Below are 16724 nucleotides of genomic sequence, written 5' to 3'. Positions count from 1 at the left end.
CCCCAGAGGCAGGAAAGGACACCCAAAGAGGTGTTTGGGGTGCCCACAGCCCAGCCATTGAGCAACCGCGCTGGAAGGGGGGCATCTTAGGGCCAATCTATAAAGATGGAGAAACTGAGGCCAGAGAGAGGCAGGGACATGTCCAAGGTCACACAGCACCCCGCTGTCCCCAGCTCTCCAGCAATCCAGCTGTCCTGGAGTTGCAAGAGCCTGGAGAAGGCTCAGGGGAATCGGTGTTCCCCTCAGAGGTCCTCACAGTGGATGGACAAGGAAGGGGACACTGGCTCCCGCACAGTTTGCAAACATTAAGTAGCCTTAAGTCTCATGACCAGAGTTGCCACCCTCTCCCGTGGCTGCCTGCCCTTGCAGCCTGTTCTCCGCTGGCGCCACTACACCACCCATGATCTGTCGTGCCTTGCCGTTGTGCAGAGGGGATGCCAAGGCCAAGCCGAAACTGGGACCCTCTGGGACCTCAGCTTTCCTCCAACCAGTGTCCTAACTGCTAGGGTGCTAAGCACCTAAGCATCTCTAGAAACACAGCCATCCTTTGTTCTGGTAGTAAGCTCCCTGTCACTGGGGTGTGCAAGCTAGAGCTGAGCACTGACTCGTCACGGAGGCTAGGAATTTGGGCTCTGGTGGGTGAGCTGACCAAATGTCTCATCACTCCCCCACACCCTGGCCTCAGTCCTTCATAACCAGGGATGGGGAGTAGGGTTGCTTGCTCCTATCAGGAAATGCTTCTTGCGTGAAAGAGGCTGGGGGAAGGCACTGGGGGAGGCCCCTCTATGAGGCCGGGTCCCACCTACCGCCGTTGCTCAGACCTGGTGTTCACTGCCACTATGAAGTGACTCCAACCTGCTCATAGGAGCAGCGTCTCCCAGTGCCCCCTGCCCTCCCGCTGGACCCAGCCTTCACCCTTGCCCCGTCTTGGCTCCTGCAGGGACGCACACCCCAGCCATGCAACCCGGAAAGCTTTGTTCATCTTTCTTCACTCATCGATGACACAGACTCTTCAGCAAAGTCTGTCCTGAGTTTCTGCCTTCCCTAGGGGCCCCATTGTCCCTGAGCAGAGGAGGGGAGCAGTGTGCAGGGACATGGGTAGGCCTGACTTCAAGACACCCCCCCCCCGCCCTGGGCTCATCAGGGCAGCTACCGCAAGTGCCAACGTGGAAAGGCAGGACTCGGGTGGCCAAGTTCTCAGGGACTCTTGGAAGAACTGAGTGTATGTGGCCTTCTGACCCAGCACAACTGCATCTCAAACCCTGCAGGTGTTTTTAAGCATCTGCTCCGTGCCAGACCCCACCGCGGAGCCTCCCAAATATCGTCCCATTTCATCTGCAAAACCACAGGCCCATCCACTCCCGTGTGTGAAGGCTCTCGGGGCAGGAAGTGAGAGCAGTGCCGTCAGTCCGCCGGCCTGTGGGCCCACGGAGGACACTGTGCCCGCCTGCCCGCTGCAGCCTGAGTCCTTCCGTGACTGGGACCGCGGCCCCCAGCAGCTTGGGGTGGCGCTTCTCCAGAGGGGTTCTCAGAGGGCACCATGTGTGAATCCACACGGCCTGCGTGGACTGCGATGGGAAGGCTTGCCGGGGGACCCCGACCCCGTCCGTGAGTTCGGGCCTCGCACGCTGCCTCTCTGGAAGGCAGTCCTGCTGGAATTTACTATCTTCTCTGCAAATTCCCTGAGGGCGGAACAGTGGCGAGGCACCTGCTGGCCCCTGCGCCTGGGGCTAATGTCAATCTTTGTTGTGCTCGGCTGAGGGGGAGCCAAACCAGGAGCAGGGTAGTGAGTTCCCCTCACTGGAGGTATGCAGGCTTGGGGTCCAGAGCAGTCCTGTATCTCAGCTGGGTTGGATGCCCTGGCGGGCCATTTTAGTTCCAGGGCTCCCAGAGCCAATGACTTTTTTTTTTCAATTATTGTCTGAGGACTTGGTGAAACCCATCAGGGTGGTAATACAGGTTTGAAAAATGCTAAGCGAGTGCCAGGGTGTTTTAATAAAGTCAGTTGCCTAGGGGCATTATGGGAACACCTCATTATTCAGCTCATCCAGATTCAGAACCAGGACCAGCTTTTGCACGTAGCCGAGGGGCCTGAGGCTTTGGTGTGAAGCAGGAAGGAAATTGAGAGTCATGCTAAATTCAGGAGCATGGGGGTCACTGTCCACTGTCAGCCACGCTGAGGTCAGAGAACTGAGCTCCCTGTTGCTTTGGACAAGTCCCTTCCCCACAGAGGAAGGAGTTTGGAAGAGTCCAGAAAACGCTTCCGAAGTTGTGAGGCTTGGTTGGGGGTGGGAGGAGGGGACAGGAGGGGCCGAGGCAGCAGATCCCATGGGCTCAGGGGTGTGGACCAGCTGAGGGCCAGCCTGCCTCTGCACTGGATTCCATTCCAGCTCTCAGCTTCCTGGCTCCGTGACCCTGGACCAGTCCCGAGACCTCCCTGAACCTCAGTCTTCTCCTCTTGAAAAGGGGGGTGATGATAGGGCCGCCCTCCTAAGGTAGGTGTGAAGGTAATTCTGGAAAGTGTGCCAGTGTCATGCGGCCATTTTCCGTTTTCTCCTTTGGGGATATCCAGAAGCTACGAGGTATTTCTAAGGCCTCAAGATCCAAAGAGAAATGCCAGCTCCCTTGATTTTCTCATCCAACAAATATTTACGGAGCACCTACCTACTCTACCACCACGGGAGCAAAGCAGACGCCCTTCCCTCCGGGAGCTTTTATTCCAGTGGCAGGAGACCCACAGCTATTAAGTAAACAAACAAAGAAGAATTTCAGAGAGTGCTAAGGGCCAGGAAGAATGAGTCTGTCCTGGTTGGTGTTAAAGCTGCTTTGCAAGAGAAGGACTTTCCAGAAGGGAGAGGAAAGGAGCCCCCTCACCCTCATTTGTGCTCCAGGAGACCGAGACTCCAGTCCTGGCCCTACTGGCTTCCCACGTGCTGTGCCACTTTGGGGAAGTTCCTTCCTGTCTCTGATCCTGGATTCTTGTTTGTGAGTTGAGACAGCAGATCAGCCCCTCCAGTTCAGATGTCCCACATGGCGGGGGTGGCTGTTGTGTGGAGGTCACTGCCCTGTGGTGCTGTTGTCATCGCTGGGGTCCCCTCCTGTCCCCTATGTGTGCCGTACACAGCTACCTTTCTGTTTGAAATGTGATATGCAACCTGTCACACAGAAGGGGGAAGACATACGTGCAGCAGCTTAAAGGAACATAAGAGGAACACACAGGCGACCGCCACCCAGGGCCAGAAGCCCTCTGCCCGCCTGTGGGCTCTTCCCCAACTATGGCCCCTCTGAGATGCGCGCCGCCCTGACAGTTGTGGTAATACTGTCCTTGCTCTCACCGTTTCACCATCTATCAGAGCAAGTCTTTACAACACAGTTTTGTGTTTCTTGTCTTTGAGCTGTCTATAAATAGACTGAGGCTGTAGCTATTGCTTTGGGTCTGGCTTCTTTGGTTCAAAGTCATGAGTAGCCGTAGCTTTCCTTTTTAATGGCTGTATAGTATTCCGCGGCATCGGCGGGCCACGGTGTATGTATGTAGTCTCTGTGCTGGACATGAGTGTGTCTTCAGTTTGGGGGTTCGGGGCCATATTCTTGAACCTGCCCACATCCTAGTGCTCCTGTAACCTTCTCTCCAGCATCTGTCTCAAACTGGGCAGCGAAGTACCTTCAGTTTCACAGAGCAGAGTCACACAGTGCCCTTCCCTCCCGCTGCCCCCCCACCAGCACCCCATTGCTAGTCTTCGTCATTTTCATTCACCTGCTGAGTGTGTGACGGGTTCAGCCTGCGTTTCCCTGCTTGGCGATGGGCTCGGGCGTCTTTTGTGTGTATCTTGGCTGTTTGGAGCTCCTCTTCCATGAAGGGCCTGTTTGCACTGTCTTTCTATTTTGTTGTTGATTTGGAGGATTCTTCAGGTATTCCGGATTCTAATCCTTCATCAGTTCAATATGTTGTAAATATCTTGCCTTTTTCGCTTTTCCTGGGGTCTTGGGATGAACGTCTTAATTCCAGGGGTCAAATCTGTCTTTCTCTTTATTATTAGCATTGCATGTGTTTTAAAAAATCCTTTCCAATCCTGCGGTCATGCATTCGCCTTTTACATTAGATGTTTAATCTGCCTGAAATTGATGTTAGGATGTGGTGGGATAAGGGTCCCTTTCTCACAGACACCCCCCCCATGTCCCAGCCTGCCCAGCATCATTTGGTGACATGTGTGTCCCTTTCCCCTATCCACTCTGCCTGTCCCCCTCCTCCTGTGTTCATCCTTCTCCGGGGCAGGCAGGGGCCCCAGACTGCAGGCTCAGGGCTGGAGGACCCAGCAGGGACAGCCCAGAGGGCAGGGCGGACAGCCCTCCCCCACTGGCCCAGCTGCTGCTCCTGCCAAACAGGTCTGTGGGGCTGTCACGTGTCCGGCTGGCGCTGACTCGGGCTCTGGCGGATTAAGCAGGGGCTCAGGGCTCAGGACCCGCACTGGCCCAGGGGAGGGCTGAGGGAGCTCGTCGCCGAGGGCCACAGAGGAGGACCCCCGAGGCCAGCGAGGCCCCAGCCAGGGCACTGAGACAAGGTGAGAGAGGGCCAGGCTGAGTCCTGGCCATGTCTTCCCTGCGCAGCTCTGGGTACTTCTGTCTGGAAAATCAAACGTCCCCCCCAAGCTCTTGCCAGCTGGGTCTGTTTGGGGAAGCCGAAAGCCAGGAGGTGGAGGGTTACAGCCTGCAGCAAGGACCTGGCAGGTCTCAGGTCCCCATGCATGCACCCCCGAGCTCACGCACACACTCCCAGGCACCTGCCCAGTGTCTCCCAAGGGACTCTGCATCCCCTTCAGTGTCCAGAGCCTGCCCACTAGGCAGGGGGGTCACTGACAACCTCCAGTCTGCTCCCCAGATCCAGGTGCCCTTCCCCAGGCAGCAGCCAGTACCTGGCCTGGTAGGACACAGCCAGCCAGGGACACGGCCTTCCTGCTCCTGGAACCACCAGTGCAGGGAAGGGGGAGGAAGTGGGTACGAACTGAGCGCCATTTACATGCCAGGAACCTCCTTTGTCCTCTTTACTCCTACCCTGCAAGGTGGGGAAGATTCACCCATTTATTTTTTTTAATTTATTTTTTATTATTATTGTATTTGTTTTGGGGGGGGAGGTAAGTAGGTTTATTTATTTATTTTTTATTATTTATTTTAACAGACATACTGGGGATCGAACCCAGGACCTCATGCATGGTAAGCATGCACTCTACCACTGAGCTACAGCCACTCCCCAAGTTCACCCATTTGATAGGTAAGGAAACTGAGGCTCAGGGAGGGGCTGTGGTCCAGCCAGGGCCCGGACAGGGAGGATGGCCCCCAGCATCTCAGCAGCCTGCCTCCTGGATCCCAGAAGTTGCAGGCCCTGCTCAACCCCTGCCTGAAGGTACAGACCCTCCGGCGCAGAGCTGCGCCCGGGGCCTCTCTGAGAACTCTAGGTCCCTGGGGGAAGTCAGGGCCAGGAGCACCACCCAGTACCGTGAGACCCAGCTCACCCACGGCTGGTGGCTAGGACTCAGGCTCTGTCTCCTTGTTTGTGCCGTGGGGGTGACAGTAATAGACCCCACCTCTCCTGGTGACTCTGAAAGGCCACCGTTGGGAGGAGGGTGTAGCTCAGTGGTAGGGTGCATGCCTAGCATGCATGAGGTCCTGTGTTCAATCCCCCAGTACCGCCATTAAATAAACAAACAAATAAACATAATTCCCCTCCCTCCCCCCAAAAAAAACTTAAAAAAAAAAAAAAAAAGAAAAGAAAGACCCCTGTGCATTTAAGGGCTTCCAAACACCGCCACCCCCAGCAGGCACTGGGGGACTTAGCTTCTGTTTTTACAGGGAAGGTCAGACCTGAGCTCACCATGTCCTCTGAAATTCTGAACTCCTGTCTGTTTTCCCTGGGCCTTTTGTGTGTGTGTTTATTCCTATGGGTTTAATATTTGCTTGGAAGTACGGGCAGGTGGGAAACGGGTTCAGCAGGATAAGAGCAGACGATGCAAACAGTATCTGTCCCTGCCCCCTCCCCAGAGCAGACATGAAAAGCACGGGGTGGGTATCTGGTCAGAAATGTTTCTCCGAGTCTATTTGTTCCCCGCGCCGTATTTTAAAGAGAACAGCCGGCAGCTGGCTCTGCCCCCATCCTGTGACTTGCCTCTGGGCCTTTAAATGCACCCACTCGGTTGGAGAGCCTGCTGGCCGCCTCCCTCCAGCAGGCGGGCATGGTCATGGATGCTGGCACCAGATTGTCCTCGTCAGCAGGACTCGAGGGAGGCTGCAGCCTGGCACGGGGCAAACAGGGGACTGTTGAGTAGCAAAGAACGGTCCCTCTGTGCCCAGGGAAGGCCCCAGTTGGAGAGCAGCTTCCCCTCCTCCCCACTCCAGCAGATCTGGGGCTGGAGCAAGGGTGGAGCCTGGGGACCTGGCCGAGGCCCAGCCTGGCTGCCAGCTGTCCACTGAGTGACCTTGAGCTGGCTCTGCGCCCCTGCCTCAGTGCAGAAGCCCGGGGCACGTGGTGGCCTCAGAGAGGGGACTGAGGGTCTGTCTTCTAAGACCCGACAAGGCAGCCCTCAGCCATCGCACCTGGGTGAAAGGCCGGTCTCTGGGCTGGAGTTTTCACTGCCTCCCTGTTAAGCTTTGCTGTTGCTCCACGAGGCAGCCAAAGTCAGTGCTAAGTCTGCTGACATGTTCTCTGTGGGCTTTGTGACTCCTGGACCCGCCGGTGTCTTATCTCTGCCGTGTAAATCTCCCAGCGGGCTGGGCAGGGCTCTGTCCTTCCTGGCGTCTGAGAAAAGAAGGCAGCAGGTGGCTACATGCAGCAACATACCCTGCATGCCTGACTACGAGGCCTCATCAGAAGGGCTCCTGCCCCCTTGAAGGAAGAGTAGGGTCCACCTACTCTTGGTGTCAGGAGGGTGGCTGGGACCGTGGATCACAGTTACCCAGTGGGGCAGAGCTCCAGGCACTGCCAGGGTGCAGATGTTCAGGTTGTGCACTGCACAAGAGCAGTTGGCAAAGGAAGAATGCACTCTCGCCAAGCCGCAGGCCTGAGAGGCAGCATCCACCAGAAGAGGGCACCTTTTACAAATTCGCACATGGGCCCTGCGTGCTCACTGGCAAAGGAGCGGTGCCTGGGCGTGGGGTCTCCTCTCTACTTACGTGGTCTTCCTCTGCTGAGTTTTCTAGAATCTCCCTCCAGGACTCTGCTGGTAACCCCAGGGGAAAGTGAGTGCCCAACTCCAGACACCCTCTGTCTGCGTGAGCAGCTTGAACAGACCCAGCCCGGTGAATCCTCAGAGGAAACCGGGCTGTGTCGCAAAGCAGACCTGGGTCGGTCCACATCTCGGCTCTAGCTACTGCTGGTCAGGACATCTCAGCACACCCTCCACTTTAGCATCTGTTAATATCCCTGCTAAACCTCAAGGGTGAAGGACCCTTACCCCTGTGCCCGGCCGCTTGAGCAGGGCCTCTTTATTTCTGAAGGTATGTCGATTTTGGGACAGGGACTTATGTAAACTAGACATTCATTTCATCCACAAATATTTTTCGAGCACGTAGTCTATGCCCGGCACTGTGCTGGGGCTGGAAATAAGCAGAAATAAACACAGACATGATGTTTACCCTCCCAGAGCTGCCCAGTGAAGGAGAGAACACTCCGGTGAGCAGCATCGACCAGGGGCAGGGAGGAGTTGCTCAGTGGGGCCTGTGAGGAGGTTAGGGAAGGCTGCCCCGAAGGAGCCCAGCATGAAGGTGGAGTTGGGATAAGCAGGTGAAAAGAGAGAGACGTAAGCACCAGGCAGGGGGGAACAGCATGTGCAAAGGCCCAGGGGCAGGAGCCAACTTGCTGGGTATGAGGCTCAAGCCAAGTGGAAAGAGCAGAGGTAGGCAGAGTCCAAATCCACAGGGGCTTTTGGGCGTGGCAAGGAGTTTGGTGCTTATTTCTTAAGGAGTGAGAAGCCAGGGTTTGAAGCAGGCCAGTGACTTGTTAGATTGAAATATCAGTGAAATTGGTTTTGAGTCCAGGCTGTGCTCCCTGACTGAGCTGCACTCCCGATGTCTGACAAGGAGGGTCGAGGTGGAGGGTGTCTTAGGTTGTGCAGGAAGGACGGCGGAGATTTGAATGAGGAAGCTTAGGGTGGGGCCCAGAGTCTGTTTGAGCTGCCCCTCTGGGCACCTGCCAGGAGACTGGGGCACCACCCCATGTGGTCAACTTGGGGCTGGGAAGGCTAGACTGCAGTTCTCCAGCTGGGCAGCAGGTGGAGCCAGCCCCCCAAAGGTGGCAGGTAGGCTGGCCCAGCAGGGACCAGCACAGTGACAGGTGGGGCTGGGGACGTCTCTGGTCCCGGCCAGGGCAGGGCCGCGCTTCCCCTTGCTCTCACCTGCAGCCCGAGCGGTGCCCAGACTGCTGGTTCGGTGGCTTCAGCCTGCAGTTGCCAAAACCCTGTCTTTCATCTGCTCCGAGGACCATACATCAGCTGTGCCCTGAGCTGCCGTTTTAAGCTGATCTAAATTTGCCACCGAGCCCGACCTGGGGACAGCTGGGTGAAAGCATCCACTGCAGGGGAGTGCTGGGGTCCAGATCTCTGCTCTGCAGGCTCAGCCAGTGGAATGCAGTTAATGAAATGTCCGCTCCCAGGGTGGGCGGACGTCAGCACACAGTGAGTGCCCAACGATTGCTGTCTCAGCCAGGGCCAGGCACCCAGGAGGCCTGCAGGGCCTGGAAGTGCCTTTCCTGAACCGCCCCTGCACCTGGCACGGGGGCCGGAAGCACAGAGGAGCCAACATGAGTTGAAATGGGAAGTGCCCTTCCGACCAGAGGCTGTGTCCTAGAGCGGGAAAGCTCACGCTTGTGGTGTCGTAGGTATGAAGTCTCATCTCTGCGTCTGGTGGGCGATCTTGCCTCTTGGGCAGGTGGTTTGGTCCTTCAGATCTCTGTTTCTCTTGTGAGATGTGGATGGTGCCCTCCCTGTGGTTGGGAGGGTTGCAGACACCCGGCGTGAGCCCCTTGCAGCACCCAGCACAGAATCTGTGCTCGGGACACTGCCACTCGGGATACACCAGGCTGTTCCTGCCACGAACTGCAGGCGGTCACCGGGGGAGGCCAGGGCAGGAGCTAGAGCCTCGAGGGCAAGCAGCCTGCAGCAGGCTGGCCAACGGACACGAGAGAGAATTTCCTGGAAGGCAGCATCTTCTCCAGCCTGTCCAGGGAGGGTGGGAAGCAGGCCAGTAACAGGGCCCCTCCTGAGGGCGGGAGGCAGGTTCCTCCAGGACTGACCCCGGAAGGGGTGTCCACTTCTCCCTACATGGGTGCCCGCAGACAGGTGCCTGTGAGAGGCCCACCGGGTGCAGCTTTCCCCCGGAAGGAGGGATCCTGAAAGAGGACGTGGCCTCGAGGAGACCCCCCCAGGCGCCAGCCCAGCCCCCCCGCTGCTGCCTGTCCGCGCTGGCCTGGGTGTGGGTTACCCTCACCCAGGGTAATGATTACTGCCGAGTCGCCGACATGGAACAAATTGTTGTGTGCTCGTAATTACAAATTTCGTTTCTGACACTCCAGGGGTTTGCAAAGCTTGGTATCTGTGCTATTAACACATAAATTACAGTCATTTATGGAAGTTGCCAGAGAGACCAGAACTCTGATGCTGTGTGAGAGATGTGCAATGTGGAGGCACTCCAGGAACCAGGGGTGGCCCAGTGTGGGCCTCGAGCTTTGCTCGTATTTCACGGGGTCAGATTCCCTCACCCACCCTAGACCGCACACGTGGGCCTGCAGGATGGAATCCCAGCCTTGACGCCACTCACCTGGGTCTCGGTTTCCCGACGGACTAAGTAACCGGGCTTGATGACTGATTCCGTGCATCAGGGTACGTCTGGCTGCAGGCACCTGCCTCCAGGCACAAGGTGCTCCCTGGGGGCCTGTCCTCCTGTCGTCATGATGCAAGCAGCCTTTGTTCCCAAGAGGAGGGGACCAGGGCCTTGGAGCCCCGGCTCTGGCCCCCGGGGTCCCAGGCAGCCCTCCGCAGCCTCAGAGGGCTGGGAAGTCATCACGTGCTTCAGGTGTTGCTTCTTGCTGCAGAAAGTGCGTTCTCAGATCCCTGTAACCCTCCAAGCAGGGTTTCTGGAAGTGTGAGACTCAGGCCGCCGGTGAGCGTGGAAGGCTTCCGGGTGACCCCTAGGTGCTGCACTCAGTGACACGGACCGGGAAGAAAGCTGTTCCCCCGCCCAGTGCACCTCCAGCCCCTGAGAGTCCATCGAGCCCCACGTTCCAGTCAGCGCTGGTATCTCTCAACACCTCTTTACCACTCAGAAAAGGCTTAATTAAATTTCAGGATTTTATGAGAAGTGCTATGTCTCATGATTCAAGAGTGAGAGATAGAAAAGACTGTATGACAGTGAGCCCCCCAGCCCCAGCCCCCCAGAGGTGGCCTCTGTCCAGAGAGACTTTATGCATCTGGAATTGTGTGTGCACGTGTGCGTTCTTCCCCCATGCCTCTTTTACCCAAGTGTAACATTCTTTTTTTTTTTAATTATTTTTTATTGAAGTGTAGTCGATTTACAATGTTAGTTTCAGGTGTATAGCAGAGCGATTCAGTTACACGTACACATACATATACACGCGTATGTATGTACTTCAGATCAGCGTTCTCCAGCTTTGCTTTTTCACTTCTATCTCGCAGTTCACTCCCTGTCAGAATATAAAGCGCATCCTTCTGTTTTGTGACTACCTTCTGTAGCACGGATTCTCTGTACTCTCTAATCTCTGTCTTAAACAAAGAGCAATCCTCAAGCACAGGCCTTCTGTGCCGATAACAAGATCTGAGCAGGGTTTTATTATAGTGTTTTGGTTGGGGTGATTTATTTGTATGGGAAAATTCAATTTATGCTCAGTGAGACTGGCTTTTCATTGAAGGAGCAGATAGAACATGTCCTGATAAGAAGAATAGTACTAAGCAGTTGGTGTGCAGATGCTACGGGGTTGTTGGGAAAACTAGCCTGGGGGTAAATCCAGGCTGTTTCTGCTGACTTCTTCCCGCTGCAGACACACCCGAGGGGTGGAGCCCCTGCCCCACCCTCCAGTCTTGTCACACTGCACATGTATGCTGTTCCTTTTACCTGGAGTGCCCTTCAGTGAATTCCCATTCATGCCACAAATCCCAACACAGGAGTCACCTCCCCCAGGAAGCCTTCCCTGATGGCCACCCCACCAGCTCTCAGCCGTTCCTGCCTCTATGCCAGGGAGATCCCGTGACTGCATTGGTCACCCACTCTGGCGCTCTCGCATAGGACAGAGATCCCCACATTTCTGCAGGTGTCAGAATCACCTGGAGGGTGAGAATTTGCATTTCTAGTGACTCCTAGCTGGGACTGCAGTTGCTGCTCTTCCTAAGACCACACTCTGAGAACAAGGACACAGACTGAGCATCAGCGTCCCTGGGCTCTCATCCTAGCTCCATCACTTGTGGGCTGTGTGTCTTTGGGCAAATTACTCACCCTCTCTGGGCTTTGGGGCCTCTGTGATAAACTGAGATGTGAAGGCCCCACGTAGAGCTGCTGTCAGGATCGTGCAAACGCGTGTGGGAACAGGGCTAACCCTGCAGCCCCTTCCCCACCGAACTTCCCGAGGGCAGGACCCACGTCTCGTGTGTTCTGGATCCTCTGAGACACCCAGCCCGTGCCTGAGGGACAGCTGCTGACCACACTTAGGAACGCAGGTGTCCGCGCCCAGTTACAGACTCATTCACATTGTCCATTAATCTAGGGTCGGGGAGCCCGGTCAGGCTGGTTGCAGGCTCCCTCCCACTGGGACGAGAGACGGTTTGGTTTAAGCCAACAACGTAAAGGAGATTGCAGAGGGGGGTGTTTAACCCCCTTAAGAGGAGCTGTTGTTTTCAGAGTGCTTGGTGGCATTGGTTTGCAGGAAAGGGGTCCCCAGCACTTAGAAATGATGGATCTATTCATTGAAGCAGAGGCTCCCTGGGGCCCCGGCGGGCGTGCCCTCCTCGGCATTGTAAGCGCGCAGTCAGGAGCGGGGAAGCTAACATGGCATTAGCGATCCACTGTGCTTCAGGTGCAAAGTGAAGTGAAGCTGAGTGGGCAGACCGCTCCCCCGAGACTCCCTAGAACCTGGACCCGGCCCTGCCGCGGCTGAACGGGCAGCATGTTTCAGCTCGTGCGGGTCTGTCTCCCTCCCCGACCTCAGGCCTGGGGATGCGGCTAGGAGCCCCAAACTCCATGGTCCCCAGCTCCCAGGGGCCTCGCACCCAGGAGCCCTGAGAGTGGGTTTGGCCCTGGGCCGGGCGTGCTGATGGGGAGGTGTGGGCGGCTGGGCAGGGGAGGGGAAGGCAGGGCCTGCCTCCTGATTTGGCCCCACCTGGCCCTCTGGGGACGTTTTGCTTTTTGTTATTCTCTGTGCGGAGGAGAAGGCATAGGTCTAGCTTCATGGTTATGGTCATGTTTGGGGGCGAAGTGCACCTGGGCTCAAATCCCCATCATCCAGGCACTAGCTGTGTGGCCTTAGGTAAGTTACTCAGCCTCTCTGAGCGTCAGCTTATCTATAAAATGGAGGGTTGTTGAGAATTGAATGTGATCACTTCTGTCAAAGGCCTGATGCAGGTGTGCACCCTGTGAGAGGTGGCCCCAGCTGTCAAGAGAGGAAACCGTCCCCAGGGCTTAAGGAAGAGGCGAGAAGAGACAGAGAGGGGGAAGGGGGCTCAGAAAACCCAGTCCTCTTGCCTGGGGTCCAGGACTGCACACCAGATCTGGGAACTGGGATTTGATTGCAGGTGTGAGCGCTGCCACTCTGGGATGCAGCCCCCTGGGCGGCAGGGCAGGTACGAGGGCCCTGAGGGGACGGGGAGGCACTGCCAGCCTCTGCGGGCGCCCTGGGTGCCCGGCTCTGGCTGGACAGCTACAGGCGGTGTTGCCAAGCCTCACACCACTCCTGCAGGGAAGGTGCGGCCACCCCGCTGTGTGGGTGAAGACACCGAGGCCCTGGGAAGCTGGGGAACTTGCCCGAGGTCTCGGGTTGGGGTGGAGGAGCTGGGGTGTATGTTCTAGCCTGCCGCCCGGCCTGCCCCTTCCCTCTGGGTCAGAGAAAGGGGTGGGGGGAGACCGGCTTGGGCTCTGTTGCCGGCACAGAGAGTGAGCACGGGGGCAGGCCCAAACAGTCTGGAGCCTGCTTCCTGGAGCCGTCCCTGAGGGAGGGCTGCGCCCACCCGCGTAAGCGTCACGGGTCATACCCCTCCCCCCCAAGGACCTGGCGGTGGCTTCCTCGTGCCACCAGCCAGGAAAAGAGGGTTGAGGATGAGGGACTGAAGTGGGGGCACTTCTGAATGTGTCCTGGGGCTGGTAGGGCGCCCGGATGGGGAGTATGATGAGCAGTGTGGTTTCGGGGCTTGGGGGAGGTTGGGGAGAGCCCATCGCTGGTGCAGGTGGTTCAGCTTCTTTCCTTCTGAACACCTTCCTGATGCCGTCAGGCCGCTTGAATCCTGCAGGCACCCTGACGCTTGGCCATTTCCCACCCATTTGATAGACTCAACTCAAGTGGCCGCACTTAGAAGCCACGGGTCTGTTTTCCGCAGGCCCTGTCCCTGGGGCTTTAGACGAGCAGTCCAGCTCACCTGGCCGCACCCAGCAGAGGGACGGGGGGTGGGGGGTGTTCACACAGGAGCCGCCAGGCTGGGGAGGGTTGTGGTGCGCACGTTCTGACCGTGGCCACTGCCACCATCTCTGTTCACTTTGACAACACTCCAGCATCGGCTGTGTGGCAGGGGTGGCGGGTGCGCTGGGGATCCAGGCTGGGGGGGGCTTCTTGGAGGAGGTGATCATTCCTGGCTGGCTGGCTTCTCTGTGGAATTCTGTGTTCTGTGCAGCGTCTCTGGCTTTTCACCGCATCCAGTGCTCATACAAATAAGTTCTGTTCCATAGGGACCCACAGGTCACCCGTGCCCAGGCTGTGTGTCGGGCTGTCCATGTCCCTGCTGTGCCACCCGGCAGCGGGGGACTGTGGCCTGGGAGGCAGGAAGCTGGGGTCAGCGGCACTGTTTCCAGGACCTGGCCACATGCTCAGTGCTCACCCCTCACCCTTCGGGGAACCTCGGTTCCCTGTGGAATGAAGAGCTGGGCTGGAGGGCCTGTCACAGAGCCCCCTCCTAGACCCGGAGTCCCAGCGGTGCTGCAGGGTGTTCCTCTCAGTGATGTGAAGAGGGACTCTCGTGATCAACAGACAGGGAGAGAGGCTGACCTGCTCAGAGAAAGGCCTGAGAGGCAGCGTAAGTGCAGCCTGGAGCCTGGGGTCTCTGCGCACTGGCTCTGCTGGGCCTCGGAATCCCCCAGAAGGTGCTCGAAGACCTGTAGTCCCTTGGACCACCGTGTCTTTTATTGATTTCTTCATTTGACTGCTTTTTTTTCTCTGCAATAATAATCACTTGTTTAAATTTTTGAGAACTTTATGGTTCAAAAAAGCTCCTCTCCGTCCTTCCCACCCCGTACCTCAAGCTTAGATGGCAGAGGCCCATCTCCAGGAGCTTCTGGAACCCCCAGGTTCCCTTCCCAGAGGCAACCACCAGTACCTGTTTCTTGGGGCTCGTTTAAGAAACAGTCTATGACCCTATTATCCTGCACAAACATAATCTTGTTCCGTGTGTCGTGCTGTGTGTGCGCTTCACGTTTGTCTGGACTTTTTATCGCAGTGTGTCTCAGGTCTTTTCCTGAAGGTGTGTCCTTTTAACACAGGGCTCCGTTGGTTCATGCACCACAGTTTACGTAACTAATCCCCACTGAGGAACGTGGTCTGTGTCCTCCTCCATGGTCTGCTGTTACAGCTAATGTTCTTGGCACATGGGTGGGTAGCTCTGTAGGGTCTGTTCCTAATGGAGAATGTCCTTCTTGTCTGAAGCTCACCTGGCCTGGCCCTGTTGGATTTGGTTTTGTTTTTGTTGTTTGTGAATGGAGGTACGGGGGACTGAACTCAGGACCTCGTGCCTGCTGAGCACACACTCTGCCACTGAGCTGTATCCCCACCCCACCGGCCCTAGCGTTTTCATCGCCATCTTCCCCCAGGAGATGTGGACTCTGCTCTGCTGGGTCTTGTCCACAGGGCCCGAGGCAGGACACTGGGGGTTTGGCTGAATGGTCAGACATTCAGGTGGAGCCAACGCAAAATCCCATCGGGGAGCTTCAGTATTTCAGGCTGACAAACCTTTTCTGTGGAGAGCTCAGTGTATCTTAGCTTGCAAGCCCTAAGTCTCTGTTCAGCTCTGTTGTAGCACAAAAGTGCTACATAGACAGTGCATAAATGAATGAATGTAACTCTGTTCCAATAAAACTTTATTTAAGAAAGCAGGCAGTGGGCCGGACTTGCCTCCTAGGCATTAGTTGGCCTTTGATTTATTCAGCTGCTGGGACCTCAGTGCCCAGGCCCATAGTAGGCACGGGGGAAGCCACAGAGCAGGCCTGGCCAGGACAGCACGGCTCATTGGTGTGACGGGTGAGCAGGGGCAGAGGAACCCCCGAGCGTGTGGAAGGAGGCTCGACTGGATTGGGAGCCAGTCAAGGTGGCCTTCTGGGTGAAGTCACATCAAAAGCCGAAACCCAAGTCCTAGCCGTGAGCCAGCAGAGTGGGGAGGTGGCAAGGTCTGGAGAGATGAACCAGGTCAGGCTTCCCAGGGGCAGGCCTCTGGGAGAGGCTCTGCAAAGGTTGGCCTCTGGCGGCGTGGGTGCCGCGTGTCTGGTCAGAGGAGAACAGGGAGGCTGTCAGAAGCCTGGGGCTGGGGGTGAAGTCAGACTGTGTGAAGCAGGCCCAAGGCAGGTAGCTCAGGACTGAAACCCAGCACGACGCAGTGCAGCCAAACTTCTTCAAGCCTTTCCTGCATCCTGCAGCCTTGCAGACAGGCTCCTACTCACCCCTCGAGGCCCAGCCCAACTACCCCTTCATTTCCGGAGCCTCTAGTGGGGCAGAGTTACAGGCTCCTTCCCTTCAGGTCGTCATCTCATCAGACCCAGGGGCTCGAGTCACAGCAGTGTCCCCCCACCGTGCCTCAGGAGACAGGCGTGGAGTCAGCACTGATAAACACTTGACAAATTAAATTCAACGGCAAGGTGAGTTAGCCAGGGGAGAGTGGCCCGTGAGCCTCGCCTTACGGTTGAGGAAACAGACTCAGAAGGCTGGCAATTGGCCCGAGTGGTGCGTGCAGGACTTCTGCCCCGCCCAGTCCTCCCAGCAGGAAGAGGGACCTCCTCTGCCTCTCTGGGCCAGACCTTTCCCCACCTGCCTCACGGCTGCCCACATTATTCATCTGCAAAGCAGTCACCTGGGAGCAGAAGCAGAAGGCACACTTTGCAGAAAGATTGAAACCAAACCAAACCAAGAGAATGAAGAGGCATTTGGTTTCCAAGGACTCCATCCTCTGGCAGTTCGAATGCTAACAGGGAAATTCAACCCCCTTCTTCTAAATCCCAGCCGGAACTATGTCGCCAAGACTATCCTGGCGGGTGGCGAGGCCCTGGGTCTGGAGAAGTGCCTGGAATTCCTGGAGAATCCGGGTCGTGCGGCTGTTGAAGCCCGTGTCTGGAGTGCTCCGGCAGCTGGGCCGGCGAGTTCTCTTGGCTCCATGTATTACAGCCTATTTTTAGAGGGCAGTTCAAGCTGGGGTAGTTCTCCATCCCCCGCCCCCAACTGGACTATTTCAGCTCTAACAGCTCTATCCCCCACTCACCTCCCACCA

At 56.8% G+C, this 16724-nt stretch overlaps 1 protein-coding gene and 1 non-coding gene across 3 annotated transcripts in view; one reads left to right on the top strand and one right to left on the bottom strand.

Annotated features, from left to right (window-relative positions):
- IQSEC1 (IQ motif and Sec7 domain ArfGEF 1) overlaps nt 1-16724 on the top strand; it is a 103156-nt gene that overhangs the window by 27191 nt on the left and 59241 nt on the right. The window lies entirely within an intron of this gene.
- TRNAG-ACC (transfer RNA glycine (anticodon ACC)) lies at nt 5171-5239 on the bottom strand. The gene has a single exon. It is a non-coding gene; the product is annotated as a tRNA-Gly (tRNA).

This window comes from Camelus bactrianus, chromosome 17 (assembly GCF_048773025.1).
Source record: "Camelus bactrianus isolate YW-2024 breed Bactrian camel chromosome 17, ASM4877302v1, whole genome shotgun sequence".
Lineage (NCBI taxonomy): Eukaryota > Metazoa > Chordata > Mammalia > Artiodactyla > Camelidae > Camelus > Camelus bactrianus.
This window is presented reverse-complemented; position numbering and strand designations above follow the sequence as displayed.